Here is a 12,194-nt window from a genome sequence, read left to right as displayed (position 1 = left end):
ATTTCTTCAAATGGATTTGATTTATATTGTCGTGCAAACTGGTACATTTACATAGACAAAAAGTATTATTAGGGATATAATGTAAAAGAGTTTGTTACCCTAGCTCTCTCCGTCTTATTCCTCCTCCTCAAAGGAACAACTCTCAACTGTTTTAGCTATTCTTTTGCTTCTCTATTTATCAATTTATTGTATATGTAGCTATTTTGTGATTTCTCAGTTTTAAGAATTGTCTATTGACTTTCAAGTATGGAAAATTAGATTTTAGCTTTTCTGCCCATTTTCTCCCTCCCCAAACATATCCACTTATCCTTCCCTCATCTTCCAATATACCTCTATCACAAGTTGTGGTTAAAATCACTATTGGCTTATATAGTACGACCATATGAATATTACTCACAGCTCAGTCATGTAGTGTGCTATGATTATAATCCTTTTTTCTTCCCTCTGGGTTAATACTTGTCTTTATTTTTATTTGCTCAGTTTATATATCTGTTACTACCTACCTGCTAACCGATCCCCACATTCTCCTACAGACATGAAAATCTCTTCCAAATATGCTCAAATGCAGTCACTCTTCCATCAGCTGGTACCTGGGATTTTTGTCACCTCTTTCCTAGACTGGGTGCCTGTTTTCCAGATCCCATGTCTTTCTTTTTCCTGGCTTACTTCTTCAGTCGGGTAAATGGCATTATTCAGTCGCCTCCTGTGAAAGATGAAAATCTGCTCACTAGAGGCTGTGGTTGGACATAGAATTCTCAGTTGGAGAACCTTTTCCCACAGATTTTTGAAGGCATTGCTCTGTTGTCTTTTAACTTCCGGTCTTGCTGTGTATATTCTAATTCCAAATCATTTGAATATGACCATTTATTTTGAATGTGATCTTTTTCTACTGTCTGGGAGCTTGTAGGATCTTCTATTGATTCCTTCCATCATTTTTTTTTTTAAAATATGTTTTTATTGATTTTAGAGAGATAGAGACATCGATGAGAAAGAAACATCTGTTAGCTGTCTCCTGCACATCTATGGAACCTGAGCTTGTACCCTGACTGGGAATTAAATCAGTGACCTCTTGGTTCATGGGTTGATGCTCAACCACTGAGCCACGCTGGCCAGGCAATTCCTACCATTCTTAAATTTTATTATGACATGCTTTAATGTAGGCACATAGCCATCCAGTTAGAAACAAAACACACACACACTCATTTCTTAGCCTCCTTTGCATCTGGGTATAGCTTATAAATAGAAGTAGAATTATTGTGTTTCTGGGAAGTCTCCCTAAAGAATAGGTACCCTTCTGTTCCTGCCTTCTTCCATTCTGTTGCCTTGATAGAGATGTAATGGCTGGCGTCCCAGCAGCCATCCTGAGCCATGAGGTGACGTTGGGAACAGAAGCCATGTTCTGTGAGACAACAAGACAGAAGAAGGCTGAGTTCCTGAGACCGCACAGTGACCACACTAGACCTGATTCCCTCCAGGCTTCCTTTTTTTTTGAGAGAAAAACACATTTTTATATTTTTAAGCTACTATTTTGTGGGCTGTTGGTTAAACAAAGCCAAACTTATTCTAAATGATAATGGGAGGGGGGGCGGGGAGTAATATATTTTTCTGCATAAAAGCACTTTGAGCCCTGGCTGGTTTGGCTCAGTGGATAGAGCGTTGGCCTGCGAACTGAAATGTCCCAGGTTCGATTCTGGTCAAGGGCACATGCCTGGGTTGTGGGCTCGGTTTCCAGTGGGGGACTTGCAGAAGGCAGCCGATGCATGATTCTCTCTCATCATGGATGTTTCTATCTCTCTCTCCCTCTTCCTTTCTCTCTGAAATCAATAAAAATGTATTTTTTAAAAACCACTTTAAAACACTTTCAAATAACACTCAATGCATGATAGACAAATGCATGTAATTATTTCCCCTGAGATATATCTGAATAAAATTGAGATGGGCTTCATACCATTGAGTATCTCACGTGCCACCAAATACCAAATAATGAGTCTACAAGGTAGATACAATCAAGCAAAAGGAAATTAGTAAAACTTGTTTATTATAAAAAAAATACTTAAAAAGTACAAACCAGAACAAAAAAATTCAGATACTGTGAAGCAGATGAGACAACAGGGTGGAGGTGGTGAGGGAGGAAGGGAGCAACAGACAATTAGTTTGTCCTTAGTTTGAGCGAGGGGTGAATATGCATACTGAACATTGGTAGATATCCTAGAAATGCAAGGGACTGTGGGTAAAACTTTAAGGGAAAACACTAGAAAAATAGCAATACTAGTATAGGGTACAACTTTCAAAATACTAGAAAAAAATGAAATGAAATCAAATGAAGACAGCTCAAAAAAATTACCAAAAGGCATAAATGGGTAAAAACCAAACCAGAAAGTATGATAAATAGAATACACACACGGCATTGTTAGAATAACTCTAAACCTCTTGGTAATACTTGTGACTGAGTTAAATACTTCTCAAATTGGATTTAAATAAATCCAGTTTCATGACTTTTTCTAGCAAGATGTTCACATAAAGCTAGTAGAAAAATTGAAAACAAGAGGACAGATGTAAAGATGTATATCAGGGAAGACTAATAAAATGGAAATAAGAATAGCAATTTTAACAGCAAATAAAATAAAGTGAATATTTTATGTTAATGAAAGGAAATTCCTGTTAAGATGATATATAACCATCTTGAACCATTATGCACATAACAAAAAACTTGAAAATATATAAAGCAAAAATTGATAGTACTACTGGGAAAAGCAGATAAATACAATATAATAGTCAGAGACCCTAACTTTTCAACAAATCAAGACAACCAAGTAAAGCTATGGAGGATACAAACAGCATGATTAACAAGGTTGAGGAACTATAAAATATATGATATAGACTGAACAGATAGAGAATACAATCCTTTTCAAACACATATGGAACATTCACATAATTGCTCATGAGTTTGGTCACAAATAAAATATTGATACATTTTTAAAGATGACTATCATAACTAATGTCACATCCACTAGCCATAATGCAATAACATGAGACCTCATCAAAAAAATGATAGCAAAGTCAAATCTAAGTAACATAGCCCCCTCATTATTGTATTAAAGTAAATCGCAATGAAAATCACACATTATTAAACTAAAAATGATAACACAATATATCAAGACATACCGAGTGTGGGTTTTCAGAAAGGAATAAAAGCCTTAGATCCATTAATTAGAAAACACCAAGTCTGAAAATAAATAATGTGAGAGTTCAACTCATGAAATTAGCAACAAATAGAAAACCAAAGACAACAAACAAAAGGAATTAATAAAGATGAAAGCTCAAATGAATTGAATAGAAAACAAAAAGCAGAGTTAATTAAGAAACAAAAAGCTTACTTCCTCTTTTAAAGACAACAATAGTAGACAATTCTTTGCCAAGATTGATGGAAAATAAGGATTGATACAAATACACATGGGTCCGAACTAAAAATGGACTTAATTGCAACAAAAGGAAAATGGAAAATGAAACTGATTTTGGGGAAAATTCACATTAAAATTTCCACTCCCCAGCCTCAGCTTTTCATGTCTACAAGTAAAGTATAAATACATTAATGAGGTGGTGACTTTATTAGTAAAATTTAATGGTCCACCAAAATGTTTCTTACTTATGTATCTTTAGGTGTATAAAGGGCATCATTGCATTTTGTATGTATTTCAAGGTTTTCATTCTTCTTCTAAATGTTCCTCCTCTCCCCCCATGCTTTTGTCCATTTTGGAAATGTCACATGTCAACTTACACATCTTACACTGGGCCTCTTCTGCTCTGTGCCACTTCCTGAGGGAGGGCCTCACACCACACATGTTTGCTAGGTGGGCGTATTCAAACTAGACTCTTTTGGTTGTAAAGGAACAGAGACTGACTCAGGAAGAAAGGTTTCTGCCAAGTTACTGTTCAGTTGGATTGGAAACAAATCTGTCATGGCAAATCTCTCTCTCTCTCTCTCTCTCTCTCTCTCTCTCTCTCTCTCTCTCTCTCTCTCTCCCTCTCTCTCTCTCTCTCTCCCTCTCCTTCTTTCTCCATCTCTGTCTCTCTCTGCAAATTCTCTCCAGTCTTCTGCCACGTACATTCTACCAGCAGCCTTCCTTGTCACGTACGTTCCCTCATCACGCCAGCTTCATGTGGTTCTGACTTACTCTACCTTTGCCTGATGGGTCCAGTCTCTCACTAGTCTCTGGTTCAAAACTGTGAGATAGGGTTCATCTACTTTCTTCACACCAGGCCTTAGGCAGGGGTCCTCAAACTTTTTAAACAGGGGGCCAGTTCACTGTCCCTCAGACCGTTGGAGGGCCGGACTATAGTTTTAAAAAAACTATGAACAAATTCCTATGCACACTGCACATATCTTATTTTGAAGTAAAAAAACAAAACGACAAAAACACCCGCATGTGGCCCGCGGGCCGTAGTTTGAGGACGCCTGCCTTAGAGGCCACTGTCCCTCCCAAGGTATGTCTTCCCTTAGATTGAGTGTCCACCTCTGGTCCAGCCAGGGGAGGCCAGGGCTCCATGGCATAGAGCAGGGGTGGTGAATGTCCGTCCCTCAGGCTGTATAAGGCCCACAAAATCATTTGGTCAAGCCCTGCCAAGGCATTAGGGGTGAGTTAATTAAATGTCTGACCAATAGAGCAGGCTAATTTTTAAGTTGATAATTTTGTATGGTCCAAGAATGATGTTATAAATGTCCAAATGGCCTTTGGCAGAAAAAGGTTCACCACTCCCATAGAGCATGCAGTATGGGTAGCAGGAAATGCCCTGGCCATTTCCCCTAAGAAGGGGCCCTGGCTTTGACTGACATGTCTAGGATAGGCTGACACATTTGCCTGGGGGTGTGACCACAGTCTCCCCAGCAGGTTATTCAGAGGGTCTGTGTCTCTGCCTCCCTCCCAACTGTGAGAGAGGGACAGTGAGCTCTGAATGTAAGTATCATGTCAGGAGGCAGTGAGGGTGCCTAAGGCCAGCCACGTCCTCTAAGACTGGGCACCCTTGGGCTGGGCTGGAGCCAGTGACTCCCAAGCATCTAACTGGCCTTTGGGCAGAGTTTCCAGAAGCTCTGGGTACAGCTGCTGCTGCTTCCATCCTTGGAAACATGGGAAATGCACAGGCTTCCTTCCACGAGGCCGCTGGGATACCTCCCTGTGGGCAGGACATGGCACGAGCAGCTGTCACTAAACTCACTTTTGGGCTCTGAAGCAAGTCGCCCCACGTGCCTCACTTCGTTCAAGTGCTGCGTCCCTGACTGATCACTGCGGTCACAGTGCACCTCTGTGGCAGTGTTTGGGGCGTCTACACCGCGGTCCAGTGTTTGCTCCCCTCCCGACCAGGCCTCCTGTGGAAGAGGACATGTCCTGGCTGCCTGGTGGCAGGCTGGGCTGTGCTATATGCTTTGGACAATAATGACATGTGGGTAGAAGTAACATGTGCCTTTTTGGAGCAGATGCTTCTAGAACCTTCATTTTGCTCTATTGTTTCTCTTTTCCTTCTGCCATGGGACCTGCATGCCTGGAATGGTGGCTGCTCCTTCCACCGTGGCTCTGAAATGAAGAGGTGTGGAGCAGGGGCTCGCCAACAACCTGTAATGCTCACACATGTAGGCAAGCCACTGGGGTCTGGGGTCCCATATCACTTATCACACTGATGGACAGAGCACGGGACCCCCCCATTGCCACCCTCCATTTGTTTCTGTCTCCTGCACTGGACTTGAGATCAGGGACTGGGTCTTCCCTTTAGTCAATAACTACTTGTTTGGTGCTTTTTATGTGACAAATACCATGCTAGGCCCTGAAGTTGCAGAGATGAAAAGATTGATCCTTGACCTTGAATTGTCAGTCTTATGGACTGAATGTCTGTGTCTCTCCAAAATTCATGTCGAAATGCTAACCCCCGATGTGATGTAGTAGGAGGTGCTTAGGTCAGGAGGATGGAGCCCTGACGAACGGGATTAGTGCCCTCATAAAGAGAGACGTGAGAGCTTGTCCTCAATCTCTCTGCTCTTACCATGTGCAGGTATAAGAAGACAGCACCTATGAACCAGGCAGTGGGCCTTCACCAGACACCAGGTCAGCCAGCACCTTCCTCTTGGACTTCCCAGCTTCCAGAACTGTGAGAAATGAGTGTTTGTTGTCCATTAACCGGTCGATGGCAATTTGTTATAGCCACCCTGACTGACTAAGACACCCACATAATGAAGGAAATATGCCTGAGGGGCAAAGGAAGCCAGAGGAGGGGTACCCACATCCACCGGAGGGCTGGGCAGGTGCTGCAGAGACCTTGCTGATCAGTTTGACTAAGTCTGTCTATGTCTGTCAGTTCATTTATTGATTTGCGCCCTGCTTCATTCCAGAAAGGCTCGGAGGGGAAAAGCCTTTGGCTTTGTGCCTGTGGCCCTGCTGCCAAGCACAGAGCCTAGCATAGTAAGTCCCTCAACAAATGCTGTGAGTGTTGAGTGTCCGGGTGCCCCTCTCGGGTCGTCTTCCTTATTCTGTGGCAAACCTGTCCTCCTGCCCCTCCCTTCCCGCGTCCCACGGACTGCAGCTCCCTCCCCAATAGCAGATGGCTTTGCTGATACATGTTAACACCCACAAGCGGAGCCCGGGGCCTCGCATCTAAAGAAGGCGACGCGTGGTGTAAATGCTATTCCTGAACACATACTTAGGATCTGCAGAAATCCTCGTACACCTTTCAGCTTCCAGACCTCAGATTGGAGGTCTGAGAAGAACAATGTGTGAATGGCATTTAGAGTAAATGATTAACGTTAAGATACTCTTTAGCAGACAGTTGTACACAAAGGAATTTTATTTCAGATCCTCCGACACATGACAAACGGTCGCTTCGGAGGAGAAGTACACTGTGTCCTCCAGCAGGCAGAACCCAGGGCTGCATGGCTGGGGGAAGGAAATCCAATTTGCTTTTAAATGGCATTTACAGGCTGTTTCTTTATACTAACAACCCGAGTTATTGAAGTTGAGAACGTCGAAGTTCAGACGTTAAGAAACTTCACACGGGCTCCGCCTAGGCGAGGAGGTGCCTTTCTCAGGCTGGGCTGGGACAGCGTCAGGGTTTGGGGGCCCAGGGCAGCCCCGGTTTTCATGTGGCTTCTTTCTCTCTGATGTACGAGGGGTTTGTGGAATAAGCGACTTTGCCAGGCAGTGAGCAGAACATAAAATCCACCGAATTACATCCTACTTAGGAGTTTCCAAAAGGCAGCTTTGAAACAAATTCCCGAGGATAAGCAAGGATGGCAGGCGATTGCGTGGCTGGTGTGTGTGTGCGCATAGCAAACAAAGCGACTTCTAGCTGCTTAACTAGCCGGAGGTGGGAAGGAAATGGAATTCATAGTCAACAGCCCATTCTGCCGGCTCTTTCCCCCACCCCTGCCCCTGCCCCTGCCCCTGCCCACGCTAGTTTCTGGTCTCCAGGCGACGTGAGGATGGGGTGGCAGAGGGTACCATGTTGGATGGTGGGTAATGTGGGCAGCTGGCTGGGGAGTCAGAGCTGGTGGACTGGAGGTGATTCCGGGAGCAAGGCTGGAGGGACAAGGACCTGGAAGCCAGCAGCCAGACACAGGCAGCTGTGCTGAAGCCCTGGAGGGTGGCGTCAGTGGGCACACAGCAAATATTATGGGAGATCACAGGGTTCCGTGGGGGTAATGTGGTAGTGGTGGGCATTCCGTGATGTGATGGTAGTGGGTACAGGTGAGGTGGGCATCAAGGAGAGATGAATAGGACAGAGATCTGGGGACAATGTGAGGCAAGGTGCATGATAAAAAATCAGGGAGCACACAGAGTCCTCAGTCAGGGCATGGCTCCAAACCAGGTAGGCCTCCCAACAACCACCCTCAGGTAGCAGAACAGGAAGACTAGCTCATGCCCAGCTCAGCCTCAAAGGCTCTGGCTGGATTGTCACTGGCAAGAGTCATTTTGAGAATGACTTAACCTGGACTTTGCAAGTGGGAGCAGATTTAAGATGTTAAAGAGTTAACAGCGTCTGAATGTGGGGTGGGGTCAGGACAACTTGTAACAGGGGTGGGAATGGAAGTGGACAGAGAGCTGGCCCCCAGTGTTGGGGGGCATAGAGTGGTCCCCACGTACGAGTGCTGTGAAATGTGTCTTGTTACACCAATGCAAGGGAATTATGGGGTTATTACTGCGGTTGGTATAAAACAGCCCCTGCTCCACACTCAAACTGATTCCAGGTTCAAGGATCCAGTTTCTTCATGGCCGTCTAGTAACTACTGTGGGATTGGTGGATTGGTCATGATCTCAATGTGGGTTTGAGAAGAGAAGTTAGTGAACAGGAGAGGGGTACCCCAACCTGCCAGGACTTTCGCAATCTCTCTGCACCTACAGTATGGCTGGGACCCCCTGTGAGTCTTTGTAGCATGGACTCGGGATGGCCCTCGGGTCCACTGCCCGCACCTTCCTTTTGCTCTCTTGACCACTCTGGCTAAAGAGGCAGCTTGGATTAGGGCCTGCCTCTCCACCTGTAACTAACCAATGGCCCCCCTCGCTTCCCAGAGCTGCTCTCACAACGGCTGTGGACCTCAGTTCTCTGTCCTCCATTCCCAAGGCAAAGGCTGGGTTCTGCTTCCCAGAACCCCAGTTTGTGCCAGAGACTCCATCATTACTTGCTTGGGGTGGGAGGTTATTTGGATGTCAGAGATGGTGCATCCCACAGGTTGTGGGGTGGCGGGGGAGGGGGGGCAGGAGAGAGGGAGTTTGGGATGGTTTTTTGCCTATACCATTAAATGGAAACTGGGACACCAGAATACTGATTTCAGCTCTGCTAACTCTATTCCATTCCACTCCACTCCACTCCACTCCACTCCACTCCACTCCACTCCATTCCATTCCATTCCATTCCACTCTGTTCATTCCATTCCCTCTATTCCATCCATTTCACCCATTCTTTTCCATTTCATTCCACCCATGGGATTCCATCCCACTGGATGAGCACCTACTATGTGCCAGGCAGTGTTCTAAGTACTGAGAGACACTGACACAGGGCTTCTCTTATGGGGCTCTTATTCCCGTGGAGAAGGCAGATGGCAAACAATATCATGCCATGGGACCTTGGGCCCACACCACAGGCAACAATGGGAATGGACAGACACTGGTCTGGGATTAGCAGACCTTAGGTTGAATCCTGAATCTATTACTAACCTTGGGGAAATCCTACAGCTCCATGGGGCTCAATGTCCTTGTCTGTTAACTTGGAGGTTCAACCAGAATAATTTTAAGTGTTCTCTTCCAGCCCTGATGTTTCCATCTTTCAAAATTTACTTTACATTTTGCTTACTTATTTTCTTCCTTATTCTACCTCCCATCATTCCCCAAACCATTTGAGCCTGTTGTCCATCTCCAACAGTCTTTCTCTCTGTGACACACAGTGACTCCCAGTTTTCACGGTGGGACCTGCATTTGGCAAAAGAGGAAGTGAGAGCCACTGCTCTGCACTGTTCTCTCGTCCAGACTTGCTCTTGTCCTCTTGCTTGTCAGGTACAATTGCTGTTTCCTACCTGTGCCCAGCTCACAACTTCTCAGGTCCTAACCCAACCCTGACCTTCCTTGACCTTTGGCCTTGTCCATCCAACTGTACTTGTCCCCTTAGGCATGAACTTGCTCTTTGTGGCCCATGCTCAACCAGATATCTACTTTTATAATGTCAACTGCCTCCCTCATTGGAGATGATAATAATAGTAATATTGGAGATGATAAATTGGAGAGAACAATAGTAATATTGGCGAGAATAACAATATTGGAGATAGTTATAATAATATTAGAGAAGATAATAATAATATTTGAGATTATGACAATAATATTGGAGAATATAATAATACTGGAGAATATAACACAATATAACCCATACAGATGCAATGCCTAGAGCAGCTATTCATGGGACGCCCTAGTGTGTGCTGATACCTAATGATCATGGGCAGGCAGTGGTGGAATACGGGGAAGGTGGACAGGCAGGGAACTGGTGTTGAAAGTCATGTCATGAGAGCTGGGATGCAGGGTTGTGAGAAACTGGATAAGACCTCAGGGATTAGAGCTATAGGACCAGCACAACCTGACCCCACATCTGTGCTAAATTGATCGGCCGTGAATCACTTCAGACCCCAGGCCCACCTCCTTATCATGGTCATGCTCCTTCCCAGTTCCAGTCAGTGTACATTTGTCAATCTCTACATGGCATTCCTTCGAGGCATGAGAATAGTGATGAAGAAGACACTGGAGTTTCCTATGGCAACCACTTCTCCCAGATCCTCAGAACTGGGGTTCTCTGGAAATCTCAATGCATAGTGACAGGGGTGGATGTTTTGGGGAAATGTATTGAGAGAGCAGAGCTCAGCAGAGAGCATTTTGAGCCTCATTCCCTTCCTTCAAAGTTCCCAGAACCATCTGGGAGGTCTTTGGTTGCTGTTGGTTGGGCTTCCTTACCTGTGACTGTCCTCCTGCAGGGTCTTGTCCTGGGTTAGTTTAGATTAGGTATTGCAAGCTCTGGTTCTTTCATGATTTGGGGGGCTCTGGTCTTTCACAAAGGAAGAAGAGGCACTGGGGATAAGCCAGTCACCTCTGGGGACTGGCCTGGTTAGAAAGTGTGTTGAAGAATCCATGTGGCTGTTTCTTCAGGCAGCCACCTCTGCTTATAGGCCAGTTCTTAATTTTAAGCCTATCAAGCATTCTCTTTGCTTTTTTAAATTAAGAGATATTTGTGTGATAACTTCAAGTTGTATCTTCAACTGTATAGTTCTCAAGGATATTACCCCATCCTTTTTTCTTTCCCGATTGTTACCAATTATCCCCAAACTATTCATAATTACACCAAAATATTATAATCATCCAAACACTATTATTAAAAGAAAGGATTTTTCAAAAGGAAAACAATCAGTCTTACTACCCAGTTATTACTAAGTACTTTCATTTTTCTAGGTTGTCACTTAATTTTTGTCCTATCCATGCTTACCTTTTGTAGTTTTAACTGTAGTGGAATCATGTTTTATGTTCTTGTGAAGCCCAAGAAGGAATATATATGCCAAGAAGGACTCCTCATGGTTAATTGGGCTCATATCCATAACCAGAGTCTAGCAGCCATAGCTGATAGAGGCCTCTCACACACACTGAATTTCAGGAAAAAGTGCTACCAAGCCTCCTGTTCGGTGTTCCTGCCAGCTGAGCTGACTCTTATAAAAGAGTTCCTGGAATTGTCTTTCAACCGATGGGCTGAGACCTGTCCCATCCAATCAGAACTGTGCAACTACTATATCCTCATTTGCATTTTTACCAACCTATTGGAGTGGCTCCATAACAATCAATCGAAACACACGATTCAGACCAAACAGGTCCATGCTACTTGGACCAATCCAAATACTGTGCAATTTAGATTCCTCATTTGCATAAAAATGGACCAATCGGAAACCAGGGCAGGAACTTCTCTATAAAAGACAGCCTCCCCTTTGTGTCAGGGGAGCACACTTTTGGCTTCCTTTGGAGGTTGTTTCCCAGGTTTGTGAACTGTTCACTTGAATCAAGTTTCTGCACCTCAGGTTGAAGATGGATGTTGACATTCTTCTCTTCAAACTTTGAAATACCCTTTAGAGGTTATGGCAAGAACACATTGTCTCATGCCTCTGGACTTCCCTCCATTCTTCCCTTCCCCAACAATGGCCAAGGTAACTGAAATTAAGGGGGGGGCGGGAGTGCAGCTTTTACTGGGGGGTGTGGGTGGAAATCTTTCAGCAAACTCTTGGAAGAAGCAGGCACAGGGTCTGCACTGGTCTCCCCCTCCAAACCTCTTTCTTTCCTTCCCTATCTCCCCCCCCCCCCCCCCCCCCCCCCCCCCCCCCCCCCCCCCCCCGGTCACAAGGTGCTGTTTGATTACACATGGCTCTGCTTTCCTTGTTTGTTCCCTCACGCTAAGGCTTGGGGAATGACTACATTGCAAACTACGAGCAGAGGCGGAAATCCACGCATTACATCCTACTTAGGGGTTTCCAAAGGCGGCTTTGAGACAGATTCCTGGGGATAAGTCAGAGCAGAAATACATCGGGTAATGTTTGTGCACGCACAGAGCGAGCAAAGTCTGCCAGACTCCTTAACCGGGGAAGGTGGGGAGAGGTAGTGTATTTTATCGCCTGGGGCTAGAATAGCCTTGACTCC

The sequence above is a fragment of the Cnephaeus nilssonii genome (genome assembly GCF_951640355.1).
Source record: "Cnephaeus nilssonii genome assembly, chromosome: 11".
In the NCBI taxonomy this organism is placed as follows: domain Eukaryota; kingdom Metazoa; phylum Chordata; class Mammalia; order Chiroptera; family Vespertilionidae; genus Cnephaeus; species Cnephaeus nilssonii.
This window is presented reverse-complemented; position numbering follows the sequence as displayed.